The sequence below is a fragment of the Cryptotermes secundus genome, unplaced genomic scaffold, assembly GCF_002891405.2.
Source record: "Cryptotermes secundus unplaced genomic scaffold, Csec_1.0 scaffold1406, whole genome shotgun sequence".
In the NCBI taxonomy this organism is placed as follows: Eukaryota; Metazoa; Arthropoda; class Insecta; order Blattodea; family Kalotermitidae; genus Cryptotermes; species Cryptotermes secundus.
In genome coordinates this window covers 868,746-883,077 of record NW_019721015.1, presented here as the reverse complement: position 1 = coordinate 883,077, position 14,332 = coordinate 868,746, and the positions used below count along the sequence as shown (strand labels likewise).

Genomic DNA, 14,332 nt, shown 5'->3' with positions numbered 1-14,332 from the left:
GCAACATTTCATACGTTTCTGTTGGCGTTTTACCAAGTTCAAAACAAAATCTGGATTTCACTCGGTGCCCCATACATAGGAAAGTGACAGCAGTTAAAAATACAACTTACTGAGCTGCTACTCACGAACTGTCAGTGATTGGACTTTGTGACCCATGTCATCTGTTGGTAAGAGATAGAACTACACTTAGATGGCAGTTGTTCGTCTCACCAGCTTTACTTACTTACTCATGGAGCTGAGCCCTTCTTGAGGAGCCGCCTATTCTGCAGCTACTCAAGAATTTCCCAGCAATATATCACAATACGGACACATGCAGTGCCGATAAATAACACTATTCTAGGTAAAGGTAAAGTTGTCCCTGTACTTAAGCACTATGCCATGTTGAGGTATAGCTTCACCATTCTTGACCTCAGAACTAGACAGAGGTGAGTGGTCAGATTCACACTGGTCCCAGTTAGACTCATAATTGAATGCCAGATAAAATTTAGTTACCAAGGCTGGAGCCCCCATTCCTCCTTGTCGACAGTCATGTGATTCACCCGTCAATAGATCTATTACAATCTTGTCCTCAGTGGACCATCATCAGGGCCCAACTGCTTCTCCACGACAGCAGAAGACCCAGCACATGAGCCCTTTGCAGCAGTGACTCAAAGCACCCCACTCCAGACAGCACTGAAGTGTAGACCCTCGAGCCACCCTATCTTGAGATAGAGACTTCAGAGCCAGCACCTGGTACCAGCTAGGTCCATGATTGAGCACCAGCCCCTTCCATTCCTTTTCTTGATGGGCAGATTGCACACTCTCACAAGAGATTTTCACTACCTCTTCACACCTGCATAGCATAGTTGGTATAGCAACTGGATACTGGCTGGACGACCGAGAGGTTGGAGTTCGAGTCTTTGTAAGGTCAAGAATTCTCTTCTCCATGTTGTCCAGACCGTATCTGGGCACCACCCCACTTCCTATCTAATGGGTACATGGGGCTCTTCCCCCCCCCCNCCCCCCGCCCTTCTTAACAATGGGCTCGTGGGGCTCCCCCCCCCCCCCCCAAGGGAAAAGCCGGAGCATGAAGCTTACCACTCACGTCCAACTATTGCTGAGGTCAAGAAAATTTGGATCTATATATCCACTTCCCAGTAAGCCTTCATGGCGTACTGCTTAATTAGTTAACCAAAGGGACTTTACCTTATCTTCACCCTTGTAGAAAAGCAGTCACCAGGAGCACCGACAGCAGAAACCCTCCGGCTATCATGCTCAATGCCCTACTTCCAATAAGGCCAAGGACTACCATTTCATATCAGCTGAAAGTAAAACCACTAAGAAGCAGCACTTTCTTGTACCATTAAGCTCTGCAGCTTCGAGCATGAAATCTAATGCTGAGAAACGATGGACTGTGAGAGATTCTAACATCAACAAAAATCAGATCCAGCCATCTTGAGTCATCTTCTTATTTCAGGTAATTAAACTTCCTCATATATATTCCAGCTAGCAAAATGAAACATGCACTGTTTTTATTAAAGAGAAAATGATTTCAACTTAAGTTTATTTAATGGAAATATGCATTGTGTGGTATGAACATTTACCTCATACTGTGTAGGTTAATTATGACTAAGTATTTCTAGTTCAGTGCATCATATAACAGTGTACTTCGGAGGTATGAGGAAATGAGTGTATTGTGTATCCATTAAGGCCAGATGTGTTTTTATTCCTTCATATTTCTGCTACTTTTGATGTTTAAAATTAAATACTTATTCTCATGGCTTTCAACTGGCTTCATTAAAGTAAATATTGAAACTGTGATTTTGTTGTGAGTTTGTAATTGGTTTTTGATATATCAATTTTATCGTGTTTACTTTGATACAGGATTCCCTCATGTAAACATTTTGAATAATTTGTTCATTTTTATATGTATTTAGCATATGAATAATTAAGTTTTTAATTTTGCATCCTATGATGATTCACAGTATGCTATCAGTAATAATGTATTTATTTTTTCATGACCATCAACAAAACTATGTTTTGCTATCTGATATTTTGTTCAAAATTAAAAGAAAAATGTTAGGACAACACACTTTACATTGCAAATTGACAATGAAGATTCTTACTACTGCTGTAACTATGAAGCACAGTCCATTTTATCTCATTTAATATGCATTATATATAATCAAGTGACTAATTGTACATTAAAAAATGACCATATAGATAAGCAGTTATTATAGAGCAGCAGTCACAAAGATGATGATAATTTATACACATACACACACCATATTACATACATGCAACTTACTTTTTACCTATTATTTTACCTTCTTCTTTACCTTAATTTACACTTCTACAATTTTACTGTGCAGTAATTACTTTAGAAACAGAGTCATACCACCCATGTTAGAATTCAACAAATGAAAGAAAAAGGTAAACTTGTTGAAAAAGCTGGATTCAGATATCAATAAAGTAGCAAAAAAAAAAAAAGGCACAACAATTCACTAAACAATGTTCATCACATTGTACCACCAGCAGATGACTTCATGGATTGAAACATGTAGTGGGCTTCACATAAATGATGAGATACCTAAACACAATTGTGTTGTTGGTCATAAATGAAGTAACATATAATTTTACTGCCAACACTGTCATAAGAAACACAATGTACCAAATGAATAAAGAATGTTGGACACTGTCCACGTTAATCTGAGTAACAGCAGCCAGGTAACATGAAGCAGGCATCTCTCTAAGTGCAGTTTGGTGTACACTGCATGAGAAGTAGTTACATCCGTTTCATGCAAAACTTGCACAGGCAACAATTTCTGCCTCCACTCCTGTCCACGGCTTCTAAGCACAAACGTAGAGGAATCTGACTCTTGGTGCTGCATACTGGGCACTGATGAGGTGACATTCACAAGTCTTCATGGCCCACCTGACCAGGCACAACAGAATCTTCATCCTGTTTGACACTCTCCATTACAGTGAGCATTCAGTCGGTGTCAACATTTCTACCAGAATCATAAACGATTACACAAGTAAGCTGATTTCGTTGTTACAGATGCAACAAACAAAAACAACATCGCTACAATTCTTTTAGCATATTTAAATGTCTACCTCCTGCCTTTCTGTATGTATCTGTGCTTGGATGTGCCCCTCTCTAGTCTAGTCCAGTCAATGCTGCTGTCAAGTGTCTGTGAGAGTGATGAAGTAACTGAGCAATTTTTGTAAAGAAATATGCAGAACTGCATGCAAGTCCCCACTACACAATCACACATTTTTATTAAATGTAATGTAAAATTCAAAGTGAAGAGAAAAATCGGCTTTGGGATCTTTCCTCTTCATTCCTTGTAATTATAAGGGAGATGTTAAATGCAAGTAACCAAATGTTTACATAAATGAACAATTATTTCACTTCCTTAAAAAAATTAGTGTAACTCAACAAGTGCGATGAATTGAATGATTCATTTACAGTTTCTGCTCTGAATTGCCCTGTGTAGGCAAGTTGCAAGGAAGGTGGTGGCCAATCATACCAACAGGAGGGGTAAAGAAACAACCTCCTCTCAGCCAATGGGAACAGTATGATAGAAATGACCCTTTCTAAGGCCCAAGACCCAAATGTGTTGTTGTCACTGGAGGGAAATGGAGTAGTTTAAAGGAACAGCCCTTTTCAGTGTTAAAATAGTTTTCTGTCACAGATGGGAATGTGCAATTTATGGGCCTTAATGTACCTTTTTCTAATCCACCATTGCCCTGTCCTCCCTAATGGGGCCAAGTGACCACATTCCTTGCATCCTGCCTATATAAACCAAAACAATCCTTCACCCTACATATTTGAACTCTGAAAAAAAAGGTAGGATGTTCCCCTCAGATATCAGTAACCACCCACAAGACCTAAATTTGTATGGTCACCAGAGCGAGAACATCAAACTTGTATTAGTAATCTCTATGGCATTGTTTCTGAATCAAATATAACTGACAGCAGGCAATGGATGTTAAGTTTTCAAGTCTACACACCAGTGATTTGTTCATACTGAAAAATTCTGATACCACTGAAGTCCTGTAGGTGGAGCAACATGCTGCCTCCATCTTCAAGATCTAAATGGGGTAAGATCAGGTTAATAGGGAAGTTACAAGGCAAAGCCACTTTCTCCTAACATTTCCTTTGGGCCAGAATTCTCCCTCTCAGACATAAGATCCACTCCGCTTGCAATCTGCTGACATAACCATATCCCAGCCTACTCATTTCAACTCTGAAGATGGAGAAGGCATGTTCCATTGAAATACTAGTATCCACATACAGGACTACAGAACCTAACATTGCTCCTTTCTTCCCTCCATAAGGAAGAACCAAGGCAGACAACAGGAATCAATATGACCAACTGACTTTTCCCCCATGTGGTCAGTGCTGGGACAGGAAATCACTGACACTCCTACTCCGTCCACTGCTCCCCGTATGGTTAGTGCTGGGATTGACAAGAGCCATGTGTATAAACACAGCATGAGAACATAACATTCAACCCCTGCAGGAGGAGGCAGAGACAGTCTGTAACACTGGGCACCAACCTACTCTTGCACAGCTGATTGCATGAGAATATTTCCCTGAATAACTGAATACAGATTGTACCAAAGTTAAAACAAAAATGTCAATCTTCAAACATTCACAGATCCTGGAAATTGTATGAGGAATTCAATGGCAGAATATAGTATCAAAGTCAAGCTTATTGGAGGTTTCTGCAACTCTTAACATTTGCTTGAAATATCTTCCACTTTACCCAATATTTTATTTTCATCTTAAAACTGACGTAAGAAAAACGGAAGTGGCCCCACACAAGCAAAACGCAACATAATAAAATCGTCCAGGGACATTTTAGAACAGATGCCCTAAAATTCATTCACTAGAGTGGATTCACTTTGTGTACACACACAGACAAATGGAAATGACTAAGAAAACAGGCACTTCTAGATTATCTAATACAGCTTGCCTTACGTTTGTCCTTCACTGCAGAATATATTACTGGCACAGGATCCCAATCATCTTCTGCATCTCAGATCTGCTCAACTTTCATTATAAGTCAACTCATATCCATCACAAGAAGATGCTAGACATGTCTCACTGTACAAACCAGGTTCAACTTTCACTGCACCTGTGTAGATCTGTATAATCACCATGCCCTTATCAAATCATGACCATACTCTCTCATTATACGAGGCAGTGTCGGTAAAAAGGTCACAAATGGATATAAAACATAAAACATGAAATTTTAACCTGGAAAGAACATTTATTTCTCCACATATCCTCCACCAACTTTGATACACTTGTCCCATTGCTTTACTAGTGCATCGAAAACCACAGCATACTGTCTTTTGACTGTTGTTTCAGCCACTTCTACAGCTCCGTTTCAACCTCTTCATCATCAGCAGAATGTCTGCCACAAAGGTGGCAATTTCTGATCCCAGTTGTGAATGGCATTACACAACAAACACTTCCCCCCATAAACAGGAAACATTTCTTTATGAATATCCTTTGCATCAAGTATTTTTGCCCATAAAAAACACACAACAGAAGGCTCCTCTCTGATAAGACACTTCTCATGCAGTTGCCATTTTGACTACTGAAACCAGCTTCTGAACATGAGCATGCACATCTGCTACCTAGACTTGTCATGAAGCTGGACTGTGCTGCTACCTAGTGATACACACGGAAAACCTATTACGTCCATTACATCCATTTTACTTCCATTTGTGACCTATTTACTGACTCTCCCTCACATCAAACTCATATAGCTATATTAAATTTTTTATACCATTACTATGAATATCAGTTTGATAATATATACACTGGAACCATAATTTAATATTCCTCTACTTAAAGTTCCCCTTATTTAACATTCAATTTCAATTACTCCAGGTCAATAATATCAGTCTTAATCTCCTCCATTTAAGACTCCTCAGCCAGTGTTCAAATCCATTCATCCCCAACAAAACATTAAATGGAAGGTCCACTGTAAATTGTGCCACATGAGAAGTATGGAGGGCCAGTAAGACATGAAACATAAAGTACGGAACTGTAAAAATGTTTGAATTTTCACATGTGATAGTAAGTAGCTACACTGAAAAATCAGTAAAAGATAAATTGCGTGCAATGAAGCCCTTCTCAACAAGCCAACAAAATTTTGCAAGCTTGTTGGCTCTCCTTTGGAACTGACATATACAAAATATACTGTCCTCTTTCCATTAAATGTAGATACATTTTGAAAATTTAAGTTTTTTTTTATTTTCCCCACACTCTGATCCACTAAAATGCTTATAATTCAGGTCCTAATTGGGCCAGAGGGCTCACTCTTGTATTAACAAAAACCTCTTAAGTGGGGATTCCATTTGGTATGGCACATGATATTCCGATGCATGAATGTATGAAAAGTCTCATAGTCAAAATGATGCAAGTTCTTCCCATAATACTTAATAGTCATTTCCATATGGTTTTGAAAAGCAGCATGTTGGGACTTGGAAGTGTTCAGAAGATGCGATTTTCTGTCTGTGGTCTGATTAAGCATGATGGGTCATGCGGTGCCCTATACAAACTGCTGCAGGACATTACAACTCGTCCAGCGCTTCAGTCCATTCCTGATGCTGGTACAGTTAAGTTGTATTTTGTCTAGAAAATTTTGTAGCAGTATGGACAACTACAAAATGTTTATTTTTGCCAGGTTTACATTGGCTGCAAGTGCTACAAGTTTGAAATGTTGTATCTGAAGGTAACATGCAAATTACTATGTAAGTGTAGTATTACATTTCAGCAACCTGTTGCATTTAAGTATTAATCGTTTTTCTCTTCCGTATATAATGCAACACTTTTTATTTCAGATGACACCAAACTTACATTCAACTCACTAAAATGTAAGTTTAAACGTTCTTAGAAAGGCATTAACCTAAGTCCTACATCTGGCTAGATGTTTCGGCCTCACAGGGCCATCATCAGGCAACACATTTTGATGGAAACTATTGCACTGTGCTTGCTTATGTCAATAGTACTCACTGATGTATGTTGTCATTATTCTCAATTTTAGTATTTTGAGAACGTCTGTTCTTATCCTACATACAAAGTGTCTACAATGAAACACCCTGATTTTGAGGATTTTTTTAAAGTAAGCAAATGGTTTCACACTAACAAACATACACTACACATTAAAGAGAGAAGCCACAATATAAAGACAGTAATGAACAGATATTCTCAAAATACAAAAACTGAGAATAACAAAATACATCAAGTATTGCTGACATAAGTTAGGACAGTGCAGTAGGTTCCATCAGAATGTGGTGCCGGAAGATGGCCCTGTGAAGCTGGAACATGTAGCCAGATACAGATAATATTTTAATGCCATTTTAAGAACATTTTAACTGCCATTATAGTGAGTTGAATGTAAGTTTGGTGTCACCTGAAATGAAATGTGTTACATTTTAGACAGAAGAGAAGAACGAGTGAGTGTGTGTTCTTTTTTCCTGTTTATCGCTTATGTTGACTACATATTGCTAAAACCGCAACATGTTTTGGTGATATGAGACCATCATCAGGAGTACCTCATTAAAACAAGCTTTAAAGATTACATATATAAAATGAAAGGATTCATATAAACAGATCAGGAAAATGAATCATATAAAAAAAAATTCTAATCCCTTGAATGCTGTTCAAGGTGCAAGTTCCGTGAATAATCTCAGACCTGTTTTGCAGTGCACCAAAGAAAGTGTTCCTAGTGTTTAGAAAGTACAAAGAAGCTGTGACAAATGCGGGAAACTATTGAAAATTTCCTACACAGTTTTTAAAATGAAGCCGTTACCTCTTCAAGCTCAGAATACAACATGAACAGCTGTAAAACTGAGCAGACCCACACTGTTTCTACCTTCAAAAAGACTCTGAGGTCATTATAAAAATCACCGGTTTCCAGTAAAAAGTTGTCACAAATGGTGAAGTACCCAAAGGACAAATTTAAGAAAATCATGGGAGCCACGAACAGAGAAGTAAAACGTTAAGTATAAGTAAAGGTGTTTCTGTAACAGGCCATGGAGGCCCATAGGGTTGCAAGGTGTTGAGATTCCCACATTTTCTAGACAACCGGCTCATAGATGGCAGCAAGGCCGTCAGCTCTACATGCCAGCCACCCTTTACCCCCAAGAATATTCCAGGAATATTCCTAGTACTCATTTCTGTTAGAGGCTGAGTCGACCCGAGAGCCATAGTGCAGCTGGAAGGATTAGGTCAATTGAAAAAATCCAATGACCTCATCAGGACTTGAACCCGCAACCTTCTGGCTTGTAGCATAGTGCCTCAACCAACTACACTACAGCATGCCCCACACAAACAGAGAGGTATTCAATTTAAAACACTCCAAAGGTAGCAACAGTTCAGGTGAAGGCGAAGGAAATATTTCACACGAAGGTAAAAAAAGGGGCAACATCCCTGGGCTTAACTAATTAAGCACTATGGCACAAAAGTACATGGGGGGGCTTGATGTATACATCCACATTTTCTTGACCTCAGCGTTAGTTGCAGGTGAGTGGTCAGCTTCACGTCCCAGCCACTTTACCTCCAGGGAAAGAGTCTCTGGTAACCACTGGATAGGAGACTGGGTGGGGCTGACAGCTGGTCTGGACAGGGAGGAGTGAAAATTCTTGCANTCCCCCCCCCCCCCCCCAGGACTCAAACTCCAAACTCTCGGTCATCCAGCCCGTAGCCTGTCACTACACTGACTACGCTATCCTGGCTCTGGAAATATTTCACATAACAGAAAAAAATTAAGGAAAATTTTCATATACCAGGAAAAAAAGAGTGAAAAGGTTAAAATTTTCATGGTTCTTCTAAACAGCTGGTCAATTAGGAAAACTTAACAAGAGTTCAAAGCCTCAATTTACATTGTTCAGGTTGCCAAGAAATCAGTGGCTGACAAATGATTTTGGTCAAGCCCAAATGTATAATCAGTAATGGGGCTGCCCTCTGCAATAGGTGAAATGGTGAGGAAATTTTATGTATCTTATGAAATCTGCAGGATCAAGCGAGGGACAAAAGATTATGTTTGTCTACTCAGAAAGCAAGAAGGTTCATCCTCAGAGATGATTGATTTTGTGCAATCTAAAAGAACACTACTTATGTTTTCAGAAAAAAAAATCTCAGAACTTGCTAGGTTTTCAAATTTTGAAGAGTTACAGCCAAAAAGCTACATGTTAGCTGGAGACAATCTTCTTCCTTGTGCAGTTCAGAAAATTGACAACCTATGTACTGAACACAGGCATACAGACGCTGATAAGTAAGAGGAGGCAGCTGTGTGGACCAGTTCCTAAGTGTAGTGAGCAAATGCAGTGTTTGAATACACACCACCACTTCCTCGGTGACATTTCTGACATTCCAGACCCATTCATCAGAAAACCTTAAGAACTGGAAAATTTTAACATCAAATTTATTTGAAAGACAAGTAAAGCAAATGATATTACATATATTTTTCATGAATGATTAACATTTCAAAACAGACTGACTTTAACCGTGACAGCAGGAACATGTTACACCCATCTGAAAGCCTCTGCATTTGGTATGCTTTTAGCTATTCATTCAGTGTAAAAAAATAATGCAATGCATTCATTTTCTACAAGACATATAATTAATTTTGTAAACATTCTGATGCCTACCCCGTTAAGATGGTTAACTGCTTATGTAGTTTATACTTCTTGGTCCCCTGAACTGCTTAAAAGGGATCCACTGTCATTCCCTTTCTACTTCTGTGTCACTGACATATGCATATATGATTTAGCTAGCCTGGCACAGCTAACCACAGGCTGAGAACTAATAAGTCCCTCACTTGTGGACCTTGATCTGAGGTTCTCACAGCAGTGGTTATGAAATGCAATAACCTTCTGGGATTAACACCATGTAGTCCGCTGAAAGTCATTTGATGTTACAGAGAAACATGTTAACTCTATCTTCAAGATCAAAGATTAAGCCAAGTGAGAAACCTCTTCCTGCAACCAGTTTCATGCTACTTTCTTGCTTGGTTTATTCTACATGTACCTCTGCAAATGGCATTATATCCCAGAAGGTAGGACTCTTCATGTGCTACACACATCCTAGAAATATTATTGCTCCATGCTATTGCTCATCAGACTACTGTTAACACTTACTACGGCTCTCCCGGCTACGCCACCAAGTGTCAATACACTGGCATTTCTTTGTTTGCATTAACACTGAATAACTTATAACATTGCAGGAATACAAGTGCCACCTCTTACGTACATGCTTACAACAGTTCCAGTGTATTATTTAGTCTGCCATGATATATGTGTAAATGTTCCTTCAGAATATCCTTTCCACTGAAAGATCACATGAAAATGGACACTTCACACTACGTATGGATTCATGTTTCTTCAGATTACCGTTATCACCAAACGACTTCTTACACATAATATGTATACAGACGCACATTATCGTGTATACGTTTATGTCTCGTGAGGTCACTTTTTGTAGTAAAACACTTATTACATATGTCGCAAGAATAAGGGCGCTCACCACTATGTATGCGTTCATGTCTCAGCAAATCACTATTACATCTGAATGACTTACTACAGGTATTACAGGAATGTGGACGTTTCACACCACGACGTTCATTCACAGTGCTCTAAAAACAAAGGAGAAAATTAATATAAATCCATCCTTGTTCTTGGGTCTCCAGTGAACCCTTTCTTCCACTGGCATTCACGCTGTAGTTCCAATGTTGTAAAACTCAACATGACTGATTTATAATGATGATATTGTCACGTGTTGGGTGTATAGCGCGACAAATAACTTCACGCCTTACTGGATATAGCGAATTTATTCCACTCGCTCTTACAATCTGACAATTACTTCCAGTGGCAGTATCACAAATACTAGACTGCAAATGCTCTTCCCTGGCCGACTTGTAACTCTTAACTGCTGCGGCTGTGTAGTTCCCTTATAAACCCTCAGCCGAACAACGGGAAAACAGTTACGTAATAGGCACGATTGTTGTCTGATGCAGTGTTTGCCTGTTATGTAATGGGTACTGCTGTTATTACCATCATCTCTAGCAACCACTGTTTACTCGCTTTGCTTAGCAACCAGCGTACTGGGACTCAGCTCACTTCAGCTCTGCTCAGCACGTCACGGCTGGGGGGGGGGGTCATCCATAGCGCAACACGTCACAATATATTACCACTTAAAATAAAGTTCTTTGCAATGGGGAAACAAATTTTATTCATAAATTTTATCGCACAAGCATAGCAAACCCATCATGCATTAGACGAGCACAAGCTGAAAATTCAGCTTATCTTAACGATACTGAGAAACTGAGTATGGTACAAAAACAAATAAAGTGCACTCGGTTCATTGAAGGTACAGTAATTAACTTGGTTCCATATATAAAATATACTTAAAGAATAGGCAATTTCTAACATACCTGCAAAATCACTGAGTCAATCACATATCCTGTTATCCTGTAGGTATAAAACGTCTCTGAGGGTTCAACATCATCAGACAGTGATGTGGGTCATTATGCCATCATAAGAAAATTAGCGAATTCTACTCTAAACTTTGATAATTAAATGATCAAGTCATGGAGGATGAGCTGGGCAGGGCATGTAGCACGAATGGGGGAGAAGAGGAATGCATATAGGATATTGGAGGGAAAGAGACCACTGGGAAGACTAAGATGTAGGTTGGTCAACAATATCTTAGAGAGACAGATTGGGATGGTATGGATTGGAGTGATCTGGCTCATGATAGGGACCAGTGGAAGGCTCTCATGAACACGATCATGAACCTTCAGGTTCCATAAAGTGCTGGGAAGTTCTTGAGTAGCTCCACAATTGGCAGCTCCTCAAGAAGGGCTCAGCCCCATGAGTGAGTACTCTACTTGTGAAAGGAATCAAACTGGAATCTTGATGAGCGCACAGCAGTTTTCTTTCATATGACTGACCAGCTGAAGTATCTTGCCCCCTCAGGGATGTTCCTGATGGACTAAGAGGCAGATCCTCGACAGTAATGACAACTGTCCCTAATGGTTAGGGACTGTACTAAAGTTACAAAACAGATACATGGCAGTCCTGGAATCTTCAAAGATCCTGAGAATTCAGTGGCAGGATATACAGTGGAACCTCGCTTAACAAGCACCTCTCATAACGAGTAATTCACATAACAAGCAAAACAAATTGCAAAAGAATGACTCGCTTAACGAGCGACATTTCGCATAACGAGTGACGAGAGGGGTAGTCCCGCATTGTGCGCTTGCTACATCAGTCTGTGTTTAGCACTCGTTCCGCTAGCATCTTAGTGTCCCTTCTGATCACACATTTTTCCACATTTCACACATTTTCTATGTGTTCAGACATATTATTTGTGATCTTTTTTTGTGCAAAGTTTAATAACCCTTGCAAAAATGTCCCCGAAGAAAAAGCCGCAAAAGACAGCCATGCAAGAATAAAGTAACAGTAGAAATGAAACGTAAAATCATTGAAAAGCGAGAACGAGGTGTGAGCATGGTTGATCTACCACGCACATACAATTGGTCTACATCAACGATTTGCACTATCCTCAAGGAGGAGGAGGAGGAGGTAACAGCAAAGCAACAAGCATCTGGCACAATAAGAGAAATGGTGAAAGCATGGAAAACTGTGGCATCGTGCATTGAGAAGCATCACCCTAATAAGGCAGTGGCTATGCGCGCTACAAATTTATTTAATGATAATGCTGTGTTGCATTTTCACAAAATTCTGAAGCATCGGCAAAAACAAATGTATCTAGACAGCTATCTAGTAAAAAAGAATTATATATGTATCATAAATAATAAACTAATTATATCGATTTTTTTTTTGTTTTCTGCAAATCGAATTCGCATTTTCAACAAATTTTGAAGCATTAGCAAAAACAAATGTCTCTAGACAGCTTTCTAGTAAAAAAGAATTAGATATGTATCATAAATAATAGACTAATTATTTAGATTTCTCTTCTGCAAATCGAATTCACATTCCAGGTTGGTTCATTCCGCATAGAAGAAAAGATGAAGATGATTCACGCTCCTTAACAATGTATATATAATTTTCTTTGAATAAACGTTACACATAAAATTTCTTGAGTATTTTTTTTCGGCATGGAATGCATTATTGTATTATACATTAATTTATATGGGAAAAATTGTTTTGCTTAATGAGTGTTTCGCATTACAAGTGAGATTCTGGAACGAATTATGCTCGTTAAGCAAGGTTCCACAGTACTGTAAAAACAAAGATTACTGGCAAAAGAAGGTTACCTCTGGCTAGAATCTTGAAAGAAGAACCTTTCAGTGCTCAGTACTAAAATAAGCAAGCCATGCACAACAAAAACCAATTCTCTACACACATTTTAGAATAAGTTCTTTGAAATCTATTGAACATTGTCATTTTATGCAAAGAGCCAGACACACAAAGATTAATAAGGCAAACAGGCAATTCTGGATATCTATGAAATATACCTAACAATGGATATACCAACATACAGCTCACCTTACATTCAGCCTTCACTGATGAATATACTACCAACACGGGTTCATCATCATCTTCAATATCTGAGATCTGCTCAACTTTAGTACCAGTCGCCTCATACCGATCACAAGAAGATGCTAGACATCTCTCATTGTACAAAGCAGGTCCAACTTCCACTACATCTGTTGAGATCTGTAAAATCACCAAGTCCTTATCAAATCATCACTGTGGTCGCTCATTACATGTAATGTGGTACACTTCCATTACAAACATTTCGCACTACGTCAAACTGAAAAGGTTTTAATGAACGAGTTTTCAATACCATTACTAAGAATATCGCTTTAACAATACATACAGTCAAACCCCAACTGTAGATTTTGTTCCTTTAACATTCAGTTTAAAAGACCCCAAGTCAATAATCTCAGCCCTAAATTTCCTCAATTTAAGGGCTTCTTCAACCAGTGTTCAAACCCACCAATCCCCAACAAAATAATATATGAAGGTTTCTACTGTACTGTGCACCTTCAGTAAGACTCGAAGTATTGTACAATGATTTAACGTAAAACTAGTTTATCATGTCACATGACAAGTACAGAAAGACATTCATCATCAGTAGTAATCTGTCAAGACGACAGGTCCACAGTCTCTTCCAAAACAATTCCTCCACTTAATGCGATCTAGAGCTTTCTCCTTCAAATGACAGTATCCTCTTCTGTCCCCAAGGTCATCCAGCATCTTCTTACGTCTTCTTCCTCGTCTTCTTGTCACTTCTATCCGCCCATCTATCTTTCCTTCGATAGCTTCTTTTAGAAGGCAGTTTCTGCGTAAAACATGA

The 14,332-nt window shown here is 39.0% G+C and overlaps 1 long non-coding RNA gene across 1 annotated transcript; it reads right to left on the bottom strand.

Moving 5' to 3' along the window:
* Positions 1–9,413: 9,413 nt before the first annotated feature.
* Positions 9,414–13,715, bottom strand: LOC111875304. Its single transcript, XR_002844702.2, has 2 exons — positions 13,519–13,715; positions 9,414–10,640 (listed from the first exon to the last, which is right to left on the bottom strand). It is a non-coding gene; the product is annotated as an uncharacterized LOC111875304 (long non-coding RNA).
* Between the last annotated feature and the right edge of the window lie 617 nt (positions 13,716–14,332).